The 22,325-nt window shown below is 49.7% G+C and overlaps 1 protein-coding gene across 1 annotated transcript in view; it reads left to right on the top strand.

Moving 5' to 3' along the window:
- ASB1 (ankyrin repeat and SOCS box containing 1) overlaps nucleotides 1-20,597 on the top strand; it is a 103,972-nt gene extending 83,375 nt beyond the window's left edge. Inside the window, exons 6-7 of the transcript XR_012421639.1 lie at nucleotides 2,322-2,477; nucleotides 2,694-20,597. The gene's annotated coding sequence lies outside the window, so the exon portion shown is untranslated. The remainder of the gene's footprint in view (nucleotides 1-2,321; nucleotides 2,478-2,693) is intronic.
- The last annotated feature ends 1,728 nt before the right edge of the window (nucleotides 20,598-22,325 follow it).

Consider the following 22,325-nt stretch of genomic DNA (forward strand, 5'->3'; position numbering starts at 1 on the left):
CATGTTTGCCTGGATATCTTAGAATAACATGTTCATGTTGCCACTTCTGATTTTTCACCTTGGGCATCGTCTGTTGGCTTCCTTCAGGGCAAGCTCCAGTTTTCTCTTCACCCTTGACCCACATTCTGTCCTCTGCTCTCTATCTGTCTCTTTGTGTGTCTCTTTCTTTTTTTTCTTTCTTCTTCTTTTTTTTTTTTTTTGAGATGGAGCTGTGCTCTCATTGCCCAGGCTGGAGTGCAGTGGCGCAGTCTCGGCTCACTGCAACCTCCACCTCCTGGCTTCGAGCAATTCTCCTGCCTCATTCAACCTCCCAAGTAGCTGGGATTACAGACACGTGCCACTACACCTGGCTAATTTTTGTATTTTTAGTAGAGACGGGGTTTCACCATGTTGGCCAGGCTGTCTTGAACTCCTGACCTCAGGTGATCTGCCTGCTTCAGGCTCCCAAAGTGCCAGGATTACTGGCATGAGTCACCATGCCCGGCCACTCTGTGTGTCTCTTTCTAACATATACACACACATGCACCCATACAGACACACACACACACATCCCATCCCTCCATTTTCCCAGCAGCATCTCACCGTTTCACCAAGATGAATAGTTGGTGTTTACTATTCACAGCCAAGCCATTAGAATAATATTACTTCTCCTTACCTGAACAACTTTTTGTTTTCTCTGGAGTTAGTTATGTTTTCATTTGCATTGTTTTTATGTGTTTATCACCACAACAAACCCAGCCTCTCCCATAATTGTATAAATGTCCTTACAAACCACGTCTCCGTTTCCTCTCCGTGAAGAGTGCACTCCTGACGCCATGGACCCTGTTCCAGGGAAGGAGGCTGTTGGGTGGTGGTCTTGGCTGGGGATGTCCCTGCCCCCCGCAGCCCCTCTGCTGCTGGCTGGGGCTGAGTGGTCCCCATTCCGCCCCCCAGGTTCCCTCTCTGCTGGTTGACCTGTTGGCTCTTTGGCGGCTCCTATCCTCCAGGAACCTCTTGAGAAAGGAAAGGATGCATAGGTGGTGACTTGGGCAGATCTCACAGTTCTGAAAATTTCTTTCTTTTCTACAGTTTGGGCTTAGAGTTCCAGATTGGAGATCATTTCCCTTGGAATTTTGCGGGCATTGCTCCTTGGTTTCTGGCGTTTTTGTTTTTTTTTTTTTTTGAGACGGAATCTCACTCTGTCGTTCAGGTTGGAGCGCAGTGGTGCAATCTTGGCTCACTGCAACCTCCACCTCCCAGGTTCAAGCAATTTTCATGCCTCAGCCTCCCAAGTAGCTGGGATTACAGGGGCCCACCACCACGCCTGGCTAATTTTTTTGTATTTTTTTTTTTTTTTTTTTTTTTAGGAGAGATAGGGATTTGCCACGTTGCCCAGGCTGGTCTCAAACTCCTGAGCTCAGGCGATCGCGTGCCTCAGCCTCTCAAAGTGCTGGGATTACAGGCGTGAGTCACCGTGCCTGGCTGGTTTCTGGCTTCTGAGGTTGTGGTTGAGAGGTCCCAGTATCTTCCTAGTTCCCAATCCATTGTGAAACCTCCTTGTTTTTCTCTGGAAACTGTAGGAGTTTGTGTTTGCACCCAGGGACCTGAATTGCCACAGGACGAGTCTCTGAGTGGGTCTCTGCACGCCGCCCACAGGGCATCACTGAGCCCTTTGATGCTGGAAAAAATGCCTCGGCTTTTCTTCCAGCTTTGTCTTTCCTGTAACTTGCTCCTGGCCCCGCTTTTGTTCTCTGTCAGAGCTTTTCTCAAAACTGGGGTGCTCTTTGGCTGTCTGTTCTCACCTAAGAGAGAGATGGGAAAAAAACATGTATAAGCTGTGTGTGTGTGTCTGTGTGTGTGTGTGTGTCTGTGTGTGTGTGTGTCTGTGTGTGTGTGTGTCTGTGTGTGTGTGTGTGCGCGCGCGTGTCTGTGTGTGTGTGTGTTGGGTAGGGGTAAAGTTGCCAGATTTAACAATGACAAAAATTACAGAAAGCCCAATTATATTTGGAATTTTTTTTAGTGTATGTTCTAAATATTACATGGGGCATACTTATACTAAAAAATGATTTGTTGTTGATCTAAAATCCACATTTATCTGGGTCCTGTATTTGCCCTGGCCACCCTAGGTAGGGGTGCTGTTCTGGGTGGGGTGTTAGAGCAGCGCCTGGGGCCGGAGGGCTGCGGATGTAGCCCCATCTTTAGGTCTTTCTTTATTGGAGGCGCGAGTCTGACCCAGCCCTGCGGAGCCCGCTGGGTTGGAGGTGCGGGTCTGTGCACAGTGTGTGTGAGATCTGTTTACTCTGCTCGCCCTGTCCGCTGACCCTCAGTGTCACCCTCTCCAGGGAATGAAACAGCTGATCTTCTGCTTGGACACAGTCAGGACGGAGCGAGCCTGAAGCGCCTTACACAGGCCTCTGACCACCTCTCCGCGTGGCCTCCTTCCTGACCTCCAGAGGCAGTGAAGCCACTCGCGCCTGCACCTCCCAGGCCTCCCGCAGGTAGCCGGGCCACTTCTGGGCCGCGTGGGCTCCTGGCTGAGGAGTCAGCTTTCTTGAATCTGCTGGGAGTTCCGCTTGTGCAACCCCGGCTGCCGCAGCCTCTCCTGGCTCTTTATCTTTCTGGATTGATGCCGTTAAAAGTCCCCTGCTGCTCCCTGCACTGGGCTTCTGGGGCGGGTGATTAAATGCTTTTGTTCCTTCCACCGTCTTCTGCAGGAGCCCACCCTGGTTTCATCCCTAAGCTGGCCTGCTCTTCCCAGAGTGTGTTTCGTCAGCTGCATCTCTGAACAGCAGTAACCGCAGCCGTGTTGAGGCCCTTCCCTCAGCCACCCTGGAGGTAGGACCCAGGTCCCCAGTTTTTACGTGAGAAAGTGGCTTCAGTGAGTCCGTGGCTTCAGTCACACCCCGAGGTCCCACAGTGAGGGAGTGGGTGCAGGGCCCCTGCACTTGACCTCTGACCTGCTGCCCCTCTGAGAGTCTCTGTTAGTTCGCTCTGGTTGGGGCAGTGGGTTCTCTTCAGTTTCCGATAACAGAGCTGGGTGGGCCTGCCCGGTGCCGGCTTTGCGGCTTGCTTGCTGGGGCAGGTGGTGGAGAGCGAGCACCCATTTAACCTACTAGAAAGGGGTCTCTGGAGGTGGGCGCCTCAGGGAGCGGAGAGAGGCAGGGGCTGTGCCCACCCTCCACCTCCCCGCCACCCCAGGACCTTCTCTGCCACGGCCTGCTGAAGTGGGGGTCAGCACAGAAGATTCCAGAAGGAATCCTCACTTGGCTGCCCTCCTTTGGGTGTTTTTTCATCTTGATTTCTTTTGGGAGGAGCCTAGATACTTTTACTTTTTAAATAAGCCTTGTATCTTCTCACTCTTTAAACACCACAAAATGGGTGGCATTATTAAAATACAAAAAACCTCTGCAAACTATAACTTTCCTGTGCACAACGGAGAAGACCGATTTTAAAAGTGGAGCAGGTGTTTTTTTATGTTGTGCACACTTAGTATAAGCAAACTGAGCAATCTGAATAAGCCCGAGTGCCCCTTTGCTCCCATATTTGTGTCTAATGCTGACAGTTTTGTGGAAAAGCTATTTTTACGATTCTGAAGTACCTACACTCCTCCCTTGTGTAAAATTTAATCACATCTTATTGCATCCGGCATTAACACTCATAGTTTATTGAGGAGTTTTCTCTGGGGCTTGCTGAGCATGGGGTTGTGAAGTGATGCCTGGGTGCCTGGGAGGAGGTGATATGTAAGTCCAGACACTGTACGCAGGGAATGAAATATTCCCCCAAATTCTGGGAACGCACCGGCTCCCAGCCTCAAGGTTCCCATCTGGAGGGTCTCACCTCCCAAGGTAACAGCATCGTTTTCCCAGCTTGAAGAGTGAGATGTGGGACATGGAGCTGGCCTTTCCTGTCCCTCCCGCTGTGGGAGGCATCCATGGAGGTGTGTGCGAGCTGCTCCCGGAGCTCCTGGGATCAGGCCCCGGGGGATGTGCTCAGGCCCAGTGGGGGCAGGTCTGCAGGGCCACATTCAGACATGACAGCACTGGGAAGGGCCACACCATGCATGGCCCCAGGGGGCAGAACACCCCCGAGAGGCCACCTGGGGTTGGCTGGCAGATGGTTCCACACTCCATTGTCATCAGCACCTCTCAGGGGAGGGCTGGGCCCTGGGAGCGGCTCTTGCAGGGAGGAGGGCCTCTGGCACACTGTGAGGGACAAACAGTGAAGTGGCTGCACCTGCAATGTCAGACTGGCCCTCCAGAAGAGTGGCCAGGATCCCTGCCCGGTGTCCAGCGGCAGTGGTGAGGGCAGGCCTGGGTGTCCAGGAGCAGGAGACGTGGGACAGAGGAGCCCTCAATGAGACCCGTGTTCTCTTGTGTTCGAGCAAGACCCCAGGCAGCGGCGTGGAGGTCGGTGAAACTGGGCAGTCGCTTCTGTCCAGAGCTGGGAGGCATAGGGGGGCCCTCTGTGGATTGGGAGTGTGACGGCCCTGTCTGGAGCTGGGAGGCGGGGGGCCCCTCCGAGGGTCGGGAGTGTAATGACCCTCTCTGGAACTGGGCAGCCCCCGATCCCTGGCACTTCTGGGCTTAGAGGACGCCTTGGCTGCTTCAGGGGTTGGCCTCAACTACGCTTCTGGCCGTACTGGGAGCGAGGCAGTGTTGCGGGGCTGGCTCAGGAGCCCTGCCTGATGTGCTGTGATCATCTTGAGGGCAGTCTCCTCAGCCAGGTTGGTGGTCACCCTGCTTGGGTGTTGGGTGCCAGGTGCTGGACTCCACTGGGCAGCACAGGGGACACGGCTTCTAGGTCCAGGCTGCTGCTCGCAGGTGAGGCGGCTAGAATGGCGGCCCCGAGAGTGATGTGTATCCAGAGCGTGAGGATGTGACCTCATGGGCAAAAGGGTCTGCAAGATAAAATTAAGGATCTTAAGATAATCTTGAATGAAGGTGAGCCCTGAATCCAATGGCAAATGTCCTTGTAAGAGACAGAAGAGGACAGGCACAAACACGAGGAGAAGGCGATGTGAGGACAATGCCGGGTGTGGGAAAGATGGGGCCACATCCAGGAGTGCTGGCAGCACCCGGGAGCTCCCCGGCAGGGCGCACCCTGTCCACAGCGGTGCTCTCACTTGCAAACCTGCAGTCATCCCCAGGCCAGGGACCACTTCTGGGGAACCCAATTCACGACAGGCTGTAACTGGGCTTAGGGCTGGAACCACACTGCGGAAGGTAGGGTGGGCTTCTGACCACTGGCTGAAGTGGTCTGCCTGACGGTTGGGCGAGGCCCATCGTTCTACTGATGCACAGACGCCCGTCCCCGCCTTGTGCCAAGCCCTGCACTTTCGCGTCTGGAGCTGCTCCCATCCCACTGTGGCTGCTGGCTGGGGGCAGTGAAGGTGCTGGAGGAGAACCAGCCCCGGTGAGGGATGAAGGTTTTATGTGGGCAGAGACTTGTTTTTTTTTTTCAATCTGCCACACATTTTGCTCACTCTTTTACTTTCAGCGTTTCTGAGTTTTTTTGTTTGTTTTGTTTTAGGGCAGGAATCAGCAGTGTTTCCTGTAAAGGGACAGATAGTGAATATTCTAGGCCTTGTGAGCCATTCGGTCCTTGACACACATACTCAACACTGCTGTATTGTGAGAAAGCCACAGTGGGTGTGGCTGTGTTCCAGTGAAACTTTATTTACACAAGCAGGAAGTGAGGCTGGATTTGGACCAAAGGCAGTTTGCTGAGCCTTGTTTAAGGGCTGTAATTTTTATTTTTATTTTTATTTCTTTTATTTGGTTTTTTGAGACAGAGTCTCGCTCTTGTCACCCAGGCTGGAGTGCAGTGGTGCGATCTCAGCTCACTGCAACCTCTGCCTCCCTGGTTCAAGCGATTCTTCTGCCTCAGCCTCCCTAGTAGCTGAGATTACAGGTGCCCACCACCACGCCTGTCTAATTTTTGTAGTTTTAGTAGAGATGGGGTTTCACTGTGTTGGCCAGGCTAGTCTTGAACTCCTGACCTCAGGTGATCTGCCCACCTCAGCCTCCCAAAGTGCTGGGATTACAGGCGTGAGCCACCACGCCCGGCAGGGGCTGTAATTTTTAAATCACAGTACTGATTTTCAAGAAGGTTGAATCTGAGTGATTTTTTTCTTTAAAAAGTTTAGTGTGGCAGATTAAAGATGGCCTCAAAGTCTTTGACATTCCTTCTATCAGGAGGTGGGGTCAACTCCCAGCTCCCCACAAATCTGGAAAGGTTCTGTGACTTTAAAAAAATAATGGCTTTATTGAGATATAATTCACATACATATGTCTAAGCGGCTATCTCATACAACTTAGCCTGCTGTGGTCTGAATGTCTGTCTGTCCCCAAAATTCATATATTGAAAACCTAATCACCAAGGTAATGGTGTTAGGGGTGGAGTCTTTGGGAGGTGATTAGGTGAATGGGACTAGTACCCCTTTAAAAGAGGCCCCAGAGAGCTTCTTCTTCCTCTTTTCCACCATGTGGGGGCGCAGCTAGAAGGTGCCATGTATCAACCAGAAAGTGGGCCCCTAGCAGACACTGAGTCTACCAGTGCCTTGATTTTGGACTTCCCAGAGCTGTAAGAAATAAATTTCTGTTGTTTTCAAGCTATCCAGTTGTTGATATTTTGGTATAGCAGCTTGAACAGACTAAGATGCACCCCTTTAAATAATATAATTACGTGTTTTTTGTACATTTACAGAGTTGTGCAACTGTCGTCATGGTTCATTTTGAAACATTTTGATCCTCCTTATGAGAGACAGGACTAGCTGGATTTCCTAGGCCAACTAAGAATCCCTAAGCATAGCTGGGAAGGTGACCTTTAAACGCAGGGCTTGCAACTTAGCTCACACTTGACCAATCAGGTAGTAAAGAGAGCTCACTAAAATGCTAATTAGGCAAAAACAGGAGGTAAAGAAATAGCCAGTCATCTATTGCCTGAAAGCACAGGGGGCGGGACAATGATCGGGATATAAACCAATGCATTCAAGCAGGCAATGGCAACCTGCTTTGGGTCCCCACCCTTTGTATGGGAGCTCTGTTTTCACTCTGTTAAATCTTGCAACTGCACACTCTTCTGGTCCGTGTTTGTTACGGCTCGAGCTGAGCTTTCGCTCGCTGTCCATCACTGCTGTTTGCCGCCTTTGCAGACCCGCTGCTGACTTCCACCCCTCTGGATCCAGCAGGGTGTCCGCTGTGCTTCTGACCCAGCGAGGCACCCATTGCCGCTCCTGATCGGGCTAAAGGCTTGTCATTGTTCCTACATGGCTAAGTGCCTAGGTTTGTCCTAATCGAGCTGAACACTAGTCACTGGGTTCCATGGTTCTCTTCCGTGACCCACGGCTTCTGATAGAGCTATAACACTCACCACATGGTCCAAGATTCCATTCCTGGGAATCCGTGAGGCCAAGAACTCCAGGTTAGCGAACAAGAGGCTTGCCACCATCTTGGGAGCAGCCCGCCACCATCTTGGAAGCTCTAAGAACAAGGACCACCCCCACCCCCAACACTTAGTTACCATCTCCTTAGCTTCACCCTTCCCCATGGACCTAGGCAACCACGAATTTACTTTCTGTCTCCATAGATTTCCCTGTTTTGAACCTTTTATATGAATGAAATTATGTAATATACAGACTTCTGTGTCTGGCTTTTTCCACTCAGTATAATGTGTTCAAGGTTCATCCATATTGTAGTATGTATCAATACTTCATTCTTTTTTATGGTGGAATAATACTCCATTGTATGGACAGACCACATTTGGTTTATCCATTTGTCAGTTGATGAACATTTGGATTTCTAGAAATCCTTGTGGGTGTGAAGTGGTATCTCCTTGTGGTTTTGATTTGTGTTTCCCTGACAAGTGATACCGAATATCTGTTCATGTGCTTATGGGCCATTTGTATCTCTGGTTTGGAGAAATGTCTATTTAATCTTCTTAACTTATTTTAAAATTGGGTTATTTGTCTTTATTACTGAGTTGGAAGGGTATGTATTCTGAATACAAGTCTTTTATCAGACGTATTATTTGTAAGTATTTTCTCCAGTTCACTGAGTTATTTTTACTTTCTTAATAGTGTCCTTTGAAGCACAAAAGGTATCATTTTTGATGATACGAGGGAGAAAACATTAAGTCTTTCACAATCAAGTACAAACTTAGCTGTAAGTTTTTTGTAGATGCACTTTATTAAGTGAGGAAGTTCTCTTCTGCTTTCTAGTTTGTTGAGTTTTTTTTTTTTATCGTGAAAATGTGTTGAATTTTGTCAAAAGCTTTTTCTGGTTCTATTGAGAATAATATATGACTTTTGTTTTTTATTTTATTGATATGATGTATTATATTCCTTTATTTTCAGATGTTGAAACAAGCTTGCATTTCTGGGACGAATCCCACTTGGCCATGGGTGTGTGTATAACTCTTTTTATACGTTGCAGATTTAGTTTGCTAGTATGTTGCTGAGAATTTTTTTGTTTATATTCGTACGAGATATTGGTCTGTAGTTTTCTTTTCTTGTAATGTCTTTTCTGGTTTTGGCATCAGGGTAATAGTGACCTCATAAAATGAGTTAAGAAATGTTCCTGTGGTTTTTCTATTTTTTGGAAGAGTCGTGAAGAATTCGTATTAATTTTTTAAATGTTTGGCAAAATTCAGTGATAAAGCTTGGGTGGGCCTGGACTTTTCTTTCTGGGTAATTTTTGCATTACTAGTTCCATCTCTTCACTTGTTATAGGTCTTTTCATGTTGTCTTCTTGAGTCAGCTCCAGCAGTTTGTGTCTTTCCAGGGATTTGTCCATTTCATCTAAGTTATACAATTTGTTGGTATGTAATTGTTCATGGTGTTCCTTTACAACACTTTCTATTTCTTCAGGGTTGTTAGTTACGTCCCCATTTTCATTTCTGATTCTAGTCATTTGAGTCATTCCTCTTTTTTCTTAGTCAGTCTAGCTAAAGGTTGGTCAGCTTTATTGACCTTTTCAAAGAACCAGCTTTTGGGTTTCATTGGTTTTCCCCATTGGTTTTTCTATTCCCTGTTTCTCTTATTTCTGCTTTAATCTTTATTATTTCCTTGCTTCTGCTTGTTTTCAGTTGGGTTGGCTCTTATTTTTCTTATTTTCTTGGGGATTATCTACCACTGGGGTTTGCAAGTGGAAGGTTAGGTTATTGATTTCAGATCTTTGTTCTTTTTCTAGCATTTATAGCTAGACATTTCCCTCTAAGTACTGCTTTAGCTGTATCCCATAAGTTTTGGTATGTTGTGTTTTTGTTTCACTCACTTCAAAGTATTTTCTAGTTTCCCTTCTGATTTTTTCTTTGACCCATTAGTTATTTAGGAGTGCATTGTTTATTTTCTTCAGTTGGTTTCCTCTAGAGCATTACAGCCTTTCCTGACTTCTGAGTGACTTTTTTCTTGTAAAAGGTAAGTGTGGCAGATTAAAGATGGCCACAACTTCTTTGACAGTCCTCTCTTCAAGAGTTGGGGTCTATGGTTCCCTTCCCTCAGAATTTAGACAGGCTCTATGACTGTTTTGATCAATGGAATGCAGGATACTTGATACTGCATGACTTCTAAGGCTAGATTGAAGAAACTTTGGTGCTTTTGCTTTGGTATCTTGGTGCTCACTTGAAAGGGGATGAGGGTAGGCAGCCATTATGTGAGAAGTCCAACTACCTTGAGGCCACAGTTCTATGATGAACCCAAGATAGCCATGTCAAGAAGCCACTTGGAGGGAGAGAGAGAGAGAGAGGAAGAGGGAAAGAGAGGGAGAGGGAGAGAAAGTGCTGTCCAGCTCCTAGCTTTTCCACCCATACCATCCCAGGTGCTAGGATCACTACTAGACTGGCAGTAAAATAAGTCACCTTGGTAATTTCTCTCACATCAAAGCTCTTGCTTCATCTAAACATCCATCCAGAGCTACAGGACTGGGAGACTCGTCGAGAAAGAACTGCATTGTTGGAGGTTCAGGAAGGACTGATGTAAACCAGTAAACTGTTTCCCCAGAATCCTGCTGGATATCATGGAATTAAATACCCTCATAGACTCAGAAGGTTTAAATGGGAACATAAACAGTTCATCCTACATATTTGATGGGATAATGGTTAGCTGCTTTTAAAAATGCACCAAATCTACAGAGGTTACTGAGAATCCCCAGAGGATGCCATGTCAAGAAGAATCAAGGCCCACACATGTGGCACCAGTTGAGCTGTCCCTGCTATCTCCTATTTCAGCAGAGTGAGACTGCCAACGTGGTAGGGCAGAGAGAAGCTTTCCTGTCTGTGCCTGCCCTGACTCCTAACCTGCAGAATTGTGAGCATAAATAAAATGGCTTTTATATTGCTAAGTTTTAAGGTGGTTTGTTACCCAGCAAATAGAAACTGGAATAGTGTATTTGTCCCATTTATATTTATTGTTATAATTATCAATTGACTTCAATTTCAGGTGCTTCAGTTTCTTCATGTGTAAAATGGAAATAAGGCTATTCAATTTAAGGATTAGGTAAGATAATATATATATAGTACTTAACATGTATTTATATGATTATATAAACATATTTATATAACTATATGTGCTTTGTGTATATAAATAAACATATATACATATATAAGGTACTTACAAAATTAGCCAGATGAAAAAGATACCTACATGTCTAAATTTTAAAATGCTTTCTTTCATTTACTTGAGAATATAGGAACAATTTTTGTCTCAACTTTTATTTAATATATTACCATCTTTTGAAATGCTCTCTTTATCTGCTTTTTTACTTTGCTGTATTTTCATTTTGAAGTTTTGTATAGCTTAAGGTGCTGGGATTCTTTTATTTGCCCATCTTGGAGTGATAGGAGTTTCATATGGGTTTTCCATTTGCCCCAAACCAGAGAGAGCAAAAGTCCTTGTCCTGTATGCCTGGGCCCCGCGACTCCTTTTAGTTCAGACTTTGTTCTCTGTGCACCCCTACAGCGGGTTTTCTCCAGAGTATCTGTCATGGGCTGGCGGTTTTTGGTGATTTCAGCATCCTTGACCTTGTCTTTGTCTTTATTTTTGGTAGTAGCGGATAAGAGGGAGTATGTTCTGCGGTGCGATTTGTGTAAGAATGTATGACATGTTGGTAAGTGTGCAGTATTATGCCATTTTTCTTTCTTTCTTTCACCATCCAGGGTGAAATAAAACCCTGCCTCAGTCCTGGAATTTACCAGAGCTCATTAATGGGAAATCTCCTTGGTCCCTTCGAGGGGCAGCTGTGTCTGTTGGCTCAAGCGACGGCACTTCTCTCACATCAAAGCTCTTGCTTCATCTAAGCGTCCGCCCTGCTACGGGGGTGGGAGGCTCATCGGGAAAGAATTCTCGTTTTGTCTGAGGTTCGGGAAGGACTGACGTGAATCAATAGACTGTTTCCTCAGAATCCTGCAGGATTTCAGTGGTTTTCACAGAATTAAATACCATGTTAGACTCAGGGGGTTTAAATGGAAACATACACACTTCGTCCGATGTACTTGATGGGATAATGGTTAGCTCCTTTTAAAAATGCACCAAACCTACAGAAGCTACTGAGAATCCAGCAGGGGTCATCTCAGTTCCTGGAGAGGGGAGGTGGGAAGCTTGTTTTAATTAGACTTGGACTTGCTGTCATACACATGTCTGCATCTGATTTTCACTCTGAGCACTTCTGCCTCCTCAGGCAAACGGAGGGTCGGAACGCTTGATGTGAGAACACATTTCACACACACGCTGGTGTATTTACTTACACAGACACGCACTGCACACACACGCAGACCTACATGCTGTCCTGGGCTCGTCATGTGGGGGGCACATTGCAGCTTCTCCTCCCACTCTGCTCTTTGTGGAGAGCTGGGTCGTCATGCTATTTATTTTTACATGGAGGAATTCATCAATCAAACGTCCAACTTTGAGATCTGGCCTATCAGGAACTATTCCTACAATGCCAACTCAGCACTTTCATCTCCACCCTTGGCCTCGTTGTGCTATTTAGACAAAGATCCTGTAGCCTTTCTTATCCAGAGCGAGCAAAGGAGAAGTCAGGGTGTTCTTACCGTCCTGCAGGGGCCCTGCTGCTTGGGGGTTGGATCTGCTCTCTGGAGGTGCCCCCTCACCCCCTCACACCCAGGGATTCTGCACTGGCCATGGTGGTTGGGCCACTGAACCTGGAGGTTCTTGGGGATTATCTACCACTGGAGTCTGTGTTCAGTTTTCAGTGCTGGGTCCCTGGTGACCTGTTGAAAATCAGAGAGCCCCTCCCTGGAGGTTTGTGTACACACTTCCTCACACATGCAGGCACACACTACTTCTGGTACATGGGCAGTGCTGGTCTGGGCTTGCTGTTAAAGTGGAGAAGTCAAGGCCCAGGGTGGGTAAGTCAATCTCTTGGTACTTAGTGATGTGGCCTGGACTGGAAGCCAGCTGGCCAGGCACCTGTACACCCTGCCCTTTTGCACACGGGGGCTGCCGTCTCTTAGCCCTGGCTTTCCTTCTTAGCTTGAATGATTCTTTACTTGCTGCCGTTTCAAGAGGCCTGGCTTGGCACCCAGTGAGGGTCAGCTGGGCCCCTGGCAACAGCTTGTGGGGAGGCTATACTCAGGCCAGGTACGACTGGTCCCAGGGGTCCCACCCACCCCACCTCACAGAACTCCCAGTCACCTGTGGCCATGCCATCTGGGGGCCCAGCCACCGGCAACCTTGGGCCCCAGAGGCGACCCTAGCAGTAGGCACTGCTCTCCCTGTGGGCCTCCTCCTTGGAGCCTGCTGTCTCTCAGTGGAGCTCACAGGGAGATGCACAATTTTAGGCTCTTCTTGGGGGTGAGGCTGTGTATCTGGCAGTCACATGGCCTCCTTTAATTCTCATCATAACCACTTGGGGAAATTCAGACTCTGAAAAGCTAAATGATATGGCCAGGTTGGTACAAGTCTAAGTAATATAGCCAGGCCTGGGACTCCAGAACACTTGTTCCCCCTTCTCTATTCTGTGTTTGAAAAGACACAAAGTGGGAGTTTGCGTCACATCGCCCTGTGCCCTGACCACAGGGGGAGAAGGGAGGCAGGGTCTCCTTGCCCTGACTCCCAGAGGGAGGTGGAGGGAAGCTTGCCATTCCCCTGAACTTCCTAGCCTGCACAACCATGGGCTAAAGAAACCTCTTTTTTTTTAAGAATTAAATTACCCAGCCTCAGGTATTCTTTTCTAGCAACACTCAACAGACCATATAGATGGGAAGGCCAGTTACAATGGAAACAAACAAACAAGCAAACAAAAGAAGCAAATAGCTTTCTACTAGCAAAACTGTCTGTAAATGAGATGGGCTGACTCAGAGAGTTGCGTATGCTCTGTCACAGGAAGACTATTTGAGAGGATAGGGTGGCAGCAGGGCTTTAAGTGCAGGGTAGATAGTGGCGATGATGAGAGTGATGATGGTTCTGGTGGTGATGGTGATGGTGGTGATAGTGGTGGCGGTGATGGTGATGTGGTGGTGATGGTGACAGTGATGGTGATGGTGATTATGGTGGTGATGGTGGTGGTGATGGTGACAGTGATGGTGATGGTGATTATGGTGGTGATGGTGATGGTTGACAGGGATGGTGATGGTGATTATGGTGGTGATGGTGGTGATGGTGATGGTGGTGATGGTGGTGGTGGTGATGGTGACAGTGATGGTGATGGTGATTATGGTGGTGATGGTGATGGTTGACAGGGATGGTGATGGTGATTATGGTGGTGATGGTGATGGTGATAGTGATGGTGATGATGATGGCGATGATAGTGATGGTGGTGGTAATAATGAACTTAAACATTCTTAACATCCTTAGTGTTCGTGTTATTGTAACAATGAACAAAGCATTCCTTTCCATACCCAACTGATACTTGCATCAGCCCTCTGTGGGTGTGGTCAAGTGTTTTAACACCCAGCAGAGTGAATGAGGCTGAAAGATACGGTCATTGCTGTACCAGAGACAGAGCTCACACTTGGCTCAGGCCTTTCACTCCCAGCCCAGGGCTTTGTCCTCCTTGATCTGAGAGTGGCAGCGCCTTGTGCAAACCAAAGGCATCTGGACAGGCATTTTCTGTGGATCCCACCGCACAAGCCTGTGGCTCAGGAAAATGTAGCCACAGCCTGCACCCTCAGGCCTGGGACAGTGTGGGGTGAGGAGCAGGTTTGCAGGACCGAGGTGTAGGCAAGAGTGTTTCTGTGGTGGGAGCCTATGGTCGTGTGTCTTGAGACCTTCCCCTCCCGCAGCAGCAGCAGGGGGACAGGTGACTGTGTTTCCCCACGATGGGACACGCAGCAGCAGCAGGGGGACAGGTGACTGTGTTTCCCCAGGATGGGCCACGCCGGTCTCCAGGACCGTATCCTGGCATTCTGCGGACCCTTCCACTTTGCAGCCTGACCCTCAAGTGTGGAGGCTGCCCTGGGTCCCTCCATCCCCAGGCCTCGCTTCCCTGCATTTGCTGTGGCCTCCTCCCCTGCCTCTGGCCCAGACAGTGCTCCTGACGTCTGATACTGGCTGGCTGTATCCGCCTGCGCTCTGCCTGGTCATTCCTGCCACCTGTTTCAGTCATGGCACACTAAGTGCCCCCAAAGCAGAGCCCCTCCCAGATAGCGCTCGTGTTCCTTCCAGGCACCTTGTCTGCTCAGGGGTGTGCAGTCCCAGGTCCTGGTGACTGTTCTTCCCTCTTCTTCTCAGAGCTGCCTCCCTCTCCTCTTCAGCTGTGGCCCCCCTCCCGTTTTGGGGTACAGCAGCCTCTGCACTAGCTGCTGCCTGCAGCCCCCCAGCTGGCCGGTCAGCCTCTTACACTTTGCAGGTGGGTCCCCTCCTTACTGTCTACCCTGCCTGGCTCCTGGGCTCTCAGGGGGATGCACAGTCCCCTTTAGTAAATCTTCTTTTCTGTCTCTTTGAGGTTTTTGCTCTAGCCACACGGGCTCCTGAGTGGTCCCCAAATGTCCTCAATCTCTTGTGTCTCCAGGTACCCCCAGGCTTCATCCTTTGCCTGGACCGGTCTTCCTTGTTCCTTCACTTGAGAAACTCCCTCCGTTCTTTGGGCTCAGGGTGGGTGTCAGCCGGGGAAGCTGCCATCCTGACGCCCATTCCTCCGTCTGGTGGGACACCCTGACGTCCTTCCATCAGGGTCTGTCACAGCCCTTGTTACACCAATTACAACTGAGGTCGGGGTGGAATCCATTTATTGTCTGGCATGGAGCAGGCGGTCAGGGTGCTTATGGGGTGTGTGAATACAGGAGGGAGGGAATGAAGAATGAATGGAACGGGCCCCGGTCACATGGCTCCTCATGGCAGTGCTGGGATTTTCATCACTCAGCAAGTGTCTGCTGCGTCCCCATCTGGGCCCAGCCCTGAATTCAGAGCCAGTGCCACAGAGGCCAACCAGGCAAGCAGAGGTTCAGCCTGTCCGGGACATGCAGGCAACTGGAACGCAGGCCTGCGGACTTCTAGTTCAGTGCTCTTCCTGACATGCTGCAAGGGGGTGGGGGACTGACACAGTCTGCGGGGGACGCTGCACCTTCAGCTTGAGTGAAGTGCAGTCGAGGGCCCAGCAGCCCTGGTGACTGGTTGCACTGTGCTCCGATCCTTCGGGGACCCTGAGGGCTCTCCATTATCAATCTCTTGTCTCTAAGCAGCCACCACCGTGGCAAGGAGGAAGACAGTGGGCCAGCTCCCCCTGCATGAGGTGAGGCCTGCGGGAACGGGAGAGGGAGCTGCTGAGCGGCTCTTAGAGGGCTCCTGGGCTCGGTCCCTGCCTTGCTCCCATCAAAGGGATGGCTCTGCAGTGACGGCACAGAGCATCAGACACATGCCGGCCCAGCAGGGCCAAGCCCGCGCGCTATTAAGCAACAGCACCAGATCCCTTTGTTTCTCCGCTTCTTCCAAAGTGGCAAAAGATCAAGGCCCTGAGCTTGAAATAACAAAAGGGAAATAGCTTGCAGACTGCGCATCTGGAGGCCAGAAGGGGTTTAATAGCCGTGCTCAGGAGGGAGAGGGGAGGGGGCTGGATGCCGATTCATAAACTCTTCTCTCTGGCTCCCCAACCTGCTCTGCTCAGGCTCCCCGCGCCCATCCCTGGCCCCGCAGCCATCCCTGGCCCCGCAGCAGGCTCCCCCTTCATCATTCGCAGGGCAGGTGGTATACCTTGCCCATTAGCGTGGGCACAGGCTGGCTGGGCCTCTCTGCAGGTTCCCCATCCCTGCCAGTGCCCCGGTCCCCCTTGCTCCTCTCGGCCCCTTGCTCCTCTCAGAGTCCTTGAGTTCCCGGGTTAATGAGGATCTACTGCAGGGTCGTGGGAGTCTGGCCGGTGACATGTGCAGACACATGTCTGTAATTACTCGGGGCTGAGGAAAGCCAGCCCCCAGAGCTCTGTGGCCTTCCCCATAGACAGAACTGAGCCGGGCGGGCCTCCTGGGGGAGGAGAGCCATGCAGGGCATCACAGCACACAGAGCCATGGTCAGAGGCCTGACCTCAGAGGTGGAGGCCTCTCATTCTCCTGTGGGTCCCCCGGTCTCTGACCTTTGGGGGTGTTTGCAGTGAGGAGCTTACACAGCACATGGTTCTGTGGGCTGACGTCTTCTCTGTACAACTGGTGGGAGGGGAGCCTGGCATCCTGGGGAGTGGGGTGGGTGGAGAGGTCTCCCTGCTGCCGTGCTTGACACTCACCATGAGACAGCACCATGAAACTCACCCAAAGACACCAGCTAACAAGGACCGAAAGGAAATGTTCACGAGGGGCTGCAGCCCATGCCAACGTGACACGGTGCCATCTCACAGCATCTGCTCCAGGCCGGGCCCACTGGGGTCACATCCCTGAAGGGCCTGGCCAGGTGGCATTTCTGTCCCTATTGGACAGACGGCGGGTAGGTTCTTGTTTGAAGTCACACAGCTTGTCAGAGTCAGTGCTGAGATTCGAATCCACACCTCCCTGACAACTCAGACTTTCCAGAACCCCTCGTCGCCTGAGAGCCCAAGCAAAGGAATTAGCCAGTCTACTCCAATCCTTTCTTGGTGCATATTTTCCTCAAAGGCAATTCAGAACCCGTCACTTCCCACCTCAAGAGCTGGCGGAAGCTCCCCTTTCTTGGCGGTTCTTTTGGATGGCTGGAGTGGCAGATGACCTGGGAGGCTGGAGTTGGTCACAGTGCAGCCCCCAAGGGCAGGCGGGCAGTACCAATGGGCATGCGTGCCCTCCGTCCTGAGCAGGTGTATGAACCCCAGCAGCTGAGTGTCCAGGTTCCTGGGTGGTGCTGACTGGGGGCTCAGGCCACCCATTGGCCTTCATTTGTTGGGCACAAGTGATCAGTTTGCCCTGTCTCGAAGGTGCTTCGGCCAGGGGAAGGAAGTGAGCGCTGACACCTGGCTCATGGGTGCCACTCGAGCCTCGTGGACGGGAGCTGCCCTGGGCTCCGCTGGACACATAGTACATTTTCAGGCTCTTCCAAGGAGCAGGATGTGTTTCCCCTTGCTTAGAATGGAGCTTGGGGCTTGTGCTTGTTCAGCCAATAGCTCAGTGGGGCCAAGGGGGAGGTTGGCCCTGTGGGATCCCCTGGTTCCCGAACTGCAGTTCTTGTGTCGCTTTTTACTAAGTGAAATTACTGGAATGTCCTGGATGTTAGGATGTCCTAGGAGGCTTTATCCTGGTGTGACTTTGCCACCCTCCCACGCCTTTGTTTCCTTCCTTTGTCAAGCTGGTGACTGGGGGCACTCCCTGTGTCTTTTTGTGGCCGCAGGTTCTTACTGTGGCTCCCAGGCAGATCACCCCATGACTTAGGGAGCTAGCTGAAGCCTGGTCGGGGGCGGGGTGGGTGGTTCAGCCAAGCTCTCTGTATCTATTCTAGGAGTTCTGCTGTGAGTCCCATCACAGCCCCATGGCCCTTCCTGCTGAAAGCCGCCAATGTTGCCACACATGAGTTGTTGCCGAGGCTTCTCAGGGAAAACCCGTCGCTTGCTGGTGCTGCCCTTGGCTTCTCCCTCCGTTTTATTCTGGCATCGGTGTGATGGGTTCTACTAACATCCTCCAGAATTAGGCACCATTCTCTATTTCTAGTGCTATAGGAAATGTATTCATAGTTCCATATTTACTTTGTTAATTTAATGGGATTTGTGGCAGAAGATGTAAACGCTTCAGTCTGCCATTTTGAACGGGAAGTCAAGTGAATTTTAAAGACAGGAAGAAAGACTGCAATTTGGCTGGGCGTGGTGGCTCGTGCCTGTCATTCCAATGCTCTGGGAGGCTAAGGGAGGAAGATTGTTTGAGCCCAGAAGTTTCAGACCAGCCTGGGTAACATAGTGAGACCTTGTCTCAAAAAAAAAAATTACATTAAAAAAAAGTACAATTTAAGGAACCACACAAATGCAGATTCTCTTAGACAACTACAATTATTGTGGTCGAATAATATTTTGAAATATTAAGTGATTTAACTTGCCCAGCATGTCCTGTTGCCTGTTCTCATCAAGGGTTTTTTCTACCCTTGGAAAGGGTGGTGGCCTGAGGAAGAGAAGACACAGCTGATCTTGAAAAGGAAAGTCGTCAGTCCATACTGTCAGCTTTGTGAGCTGCCAGCATGGGGTTTCCTGGGATACTGGCCAGAAACAGCTGCACCTGCAGCTGCTCTTGCCATGCCCAGTCCCCCGCGAGGACCATGGCCCAGGCTTCCATCAGTGTCTGGAAGGTGCTGGAGAGCAGTGCGGGTCTGATTTGGGCTTGTGCTGCTCTTTTTTTTTTTCTCTCTCTCTCTTTTATTTTTGTGAGATGGAGTCTCGCTCTTTCGCCCAGGCTGGAGTGCAGTGGTATAATATTGGCTCATGGCATCCTCCGCCTCCTGGGTTCAAGCTATTCTTCTGCCTCAGCCTCCCAAGTAGCTGGAACTACAGGTGCCTACCACGCCTGGCTAATTTTTTTTTTTTTTTTGTATTTTTAGTAGAGATGGGGTTTCACTGTGTTAGCCAGGGTGGTCTCGATCTCCTGACCTCATGATCCGCTCGCCTCGGCCTCCCAAAGTGCTGGGATTACAGGTGTGAGCCACCGCGCCTAGACCCTGGGCTTGTGCCTGTCAACACTCTCAAGTGCTGTCTGGCATGAGGGATGGTGCCTCCAGGACTCTGCTTCTTGGTCCTAGAGCTGAAGATTTTCAGGGGCTGATGGGCTCTGCCCTCTTCTGCTCTCAATTTTTGTTCATCAGGTGGGCTTGGCAAGTCCCCTTGACCTTTGTCAGGAAAACTTTGGTCCGTCCGGCCCTCCCTGACCTGCCCGCAGTGTCTGCTCCCTGCAAGGGTTCTCGTGCCTTCCTACACACACTCACTGGAATACAGCCCTGCCCTTTTGTGTCATGCACGTCCCGAGTAGGCACTGGCTCGAGGAGAATTGGTGAACACGCTAAGTAACTTTCCCAAAAGGACTGACACTGACAACAGGCAGGTAATTCCAGTTAGTGCAGAGATTCCAGATCTGGAGAACGTATGTGGCAGACTTTATCATTTGATCCATGGGGCATTTCAAATAAGTAGGGAGAATTGAATACAGGATTTTAGATCACTGGCTATCCACAGGGAAAACAATGTCACCTAAAAAGTTACATCCTTCTGCCATTCCGTACATACAATACATTTCAACTACATTAAAGATTTAGGTGTAATAAAGAAAGACTGAAAAATTCCAGAAGGACATATAGGAGAGTATTTTTGTATCCTCGGGGAGGGCAAGGTATTTTTAGCCACGACATGGAAATCACTGATATTAGGAACACATTGGAGCCAATCCTGGTGTCCTGGAAACTGACCCAGCACAGATTTACTTCTTTTTCAGGCTACATGTTTTGTGGAGGTCGGCAGGGACTCTGCTCTACCGAGACACCCAGGACCCAGGCTGATCGAGACCCCACCATCTGGGAGAGTAGGGGAGGGGAAGGGACCCCTGGAGGCTTACGCACTGTTTCTTCTATATTTTGGCCCAGAGGTGACACACATCACTTGCCCAGATTGGTGCAGAACCAGTCACATGCCCCTGCTCTGGCTACGTAGCAAGAAGACAGGACAATGTGGAGACTGGGTCGAACGCTGAGGAACGTTACTCTCCCTGCCACAGACTCTCTCCTGATACATTCTGATGTCAGAGGCGATGGTGACTTTCCTGGGAAGTGTTAACTAGCAGAATTGATCTGAGATGTAAGAATTCAAAAGAGATGTGTAAGAAGACAAGGGAAAGGTTTCTAAGATTTACCTTCCAGACTGGATCCCGTCCCAGATGGTTTTAGTGAAAGGATATCCAGTGCATGTGTCTGTCTGGGGGAGGGACAGGATGCTCCCAGAATGGACTTGAGGGCTGGGTGCCGGGTGTGGAGTCAATGAAACTCAGGGGGCAGGAAGTGCCATAGCATGGCGTTAGGGGTTGGGCGGTGGGCCACCAAGACCTGCTTTCTAGTTCTTCCAAATCTAGTGAGAGGCTGCTCAGGCTCTGTCACTTCTGCCGTAGAAGTTGATTACCTGGAATTGTGCTCTCAACAGACTAAATGTAGCAGGGGAGGTGTGATGCCCCATAAGAAACTGGGGAACCTGAGGTGCTGTCACAGGCTGAGAAAATGAACTCTTGGCAGCCAAAGAAAGGAGAGAGAGAGAGAGAGAGAGAGAGAGAGAGAGAGAGAGAGAGAGACCCATGGGGCATCAGACTGTGAAAACTGTCAGGATATGACAGGGAGGCATGGCAAGCTAGCAGTTCATAGAGCCAAGCTAACGAAATCACAGGAAAACGGGTGTCATTTAGAAATGTACATACTTGGTCCAGAACAGTGGCTCACATCTGTAATCCCAGCACTTTGGGAAGCTGAGGTGGGAGGATTACTTGAGGTCAGGAGTTTGAGACCAGCCTTGGCAACATAGCAAGACCCCATGTCTACTAGAATAGTAATTTAAAAAGTTAGCCAGGCATGATGGTGTGCCTGTAGTCCCAGCTACTTGCGAGGCAGGGATGGGAGGATCGCTTGAGCCTGGGAGGTTGAGGCTGCAATGAGCTGTGATTATACCACTGTACTTCCACTTGGGTGCCAGGGTGGGACCTTATTTCTGAAAAAAAAGTACATCCTTAAAATTAAAGAGGCTTCTTGTTAATCATTGGAAACGGATATAATCCGTAGCTACTAGTCCGTAGCTACTAGGCACCTACCGCCTTCATCATCATGCTACTGTTTGAAGCTCACCTCTATGCTGGGGACCAATGGCTCTGAGACCATCATGGCTATGCCTGGCAATGCAGGAGCAGAGAGCTGACATGGGTGTCCCTCAAGCAGAGACACGGATAAGATGGCACTCTGACAGGAGGGTGAGGGTCCAGAGAGCCAGTAAATCCACAGTCACGCGACTGGTCATGGAACAAGACTGACCAAGAAAAAAGGTTTTGGAAGGTAAGAGGTTCATTTCAGATCTTCCCTTAAAGGTGCCCTGAGGCATCTTCTTCTTTAACAAGAGCACCAAAGAGGAGGTTTCTGGTAGGCAGCTCTCTCCTGAATGCTGAGCAGAACAGGCCGGCCATGCCAGGCGCTGCTTTGCTTTGTTTGAACAAAGGTCCTGGGGTCCTTACAGTGAGACACAGTTCTCACTTCCCATCTCTGCTCTCAAGGCCCTTGTGATCTTTGTGCTATCCTATTGAAGACAGATAGAGGAGAAGAACAGAGGACCCCAAACAAGTCTCTGTTCAGCCTGGACACCTGGGAAAGGGAGGAGTGTGGAAGAGGAAAGAAAGCTAGCTGGGGGACAGTGAACACCGATGTATGTGCAGATTCAGTCAGCAGCAATCTGTGAGTCAGAGGCTCTCAACATGCTCCAAAGCAAAGCTGGGTAAACACTGCCACTTTTTGTTTGCATTGAGAGTTAGCTGCCTGCAAGCACTTTAGGAAACCCTGGCAAAGAGCATTCTAAATGCATGTGGTGCCTTTGAGTTTATTTGTCTCAATTTATTCCAGTTACATTTGAGCATGACATGATTATACATCTCACACTGATTGAAGACCATGGGCCTGTGTGGCAGGCAGGGGAAGGAGGGGGGAGGAAGAGGGTTTCCTAGCGCCATCTAATTTAAAGCACCTTTAGCTGAGTGGTGCAGTGAAAAGGATGTGGCTAAAACAAATAAAAATCATAGCAGGATCAAAGTACACACACAAATTTATTCCTTCTGGAAGCAGCTTCTCTTTCCTTCTCCCCTTCCCTTGTTTTCCCCTCCTTTGAGTCCCAGTGATTCTTTCATGGCAGAACTCCAGGATGGCCTCGTCTCCTTGCAATGCAATCACAGTTTCATCTCTGATTGATGGGGCAAAGGCACCGGCACCACGGGTTTGAAGGAGATCTAAGGGC

The sequence above is a fragment of the Macaca fascicularis genome, chromosome 12, assembly GCF_037993035.2.
Source record: "Macaca fascicularis isolate 582-1 chromosome 12, T2T-MFA8v1.1".
In the NCBI taxonomy this organism is placed as follows: Eukaryota; Metazoa; Chordata; class Mammalia; order Primates; family Cercopithecidae; genus Macaca; species Macaca fascicularis.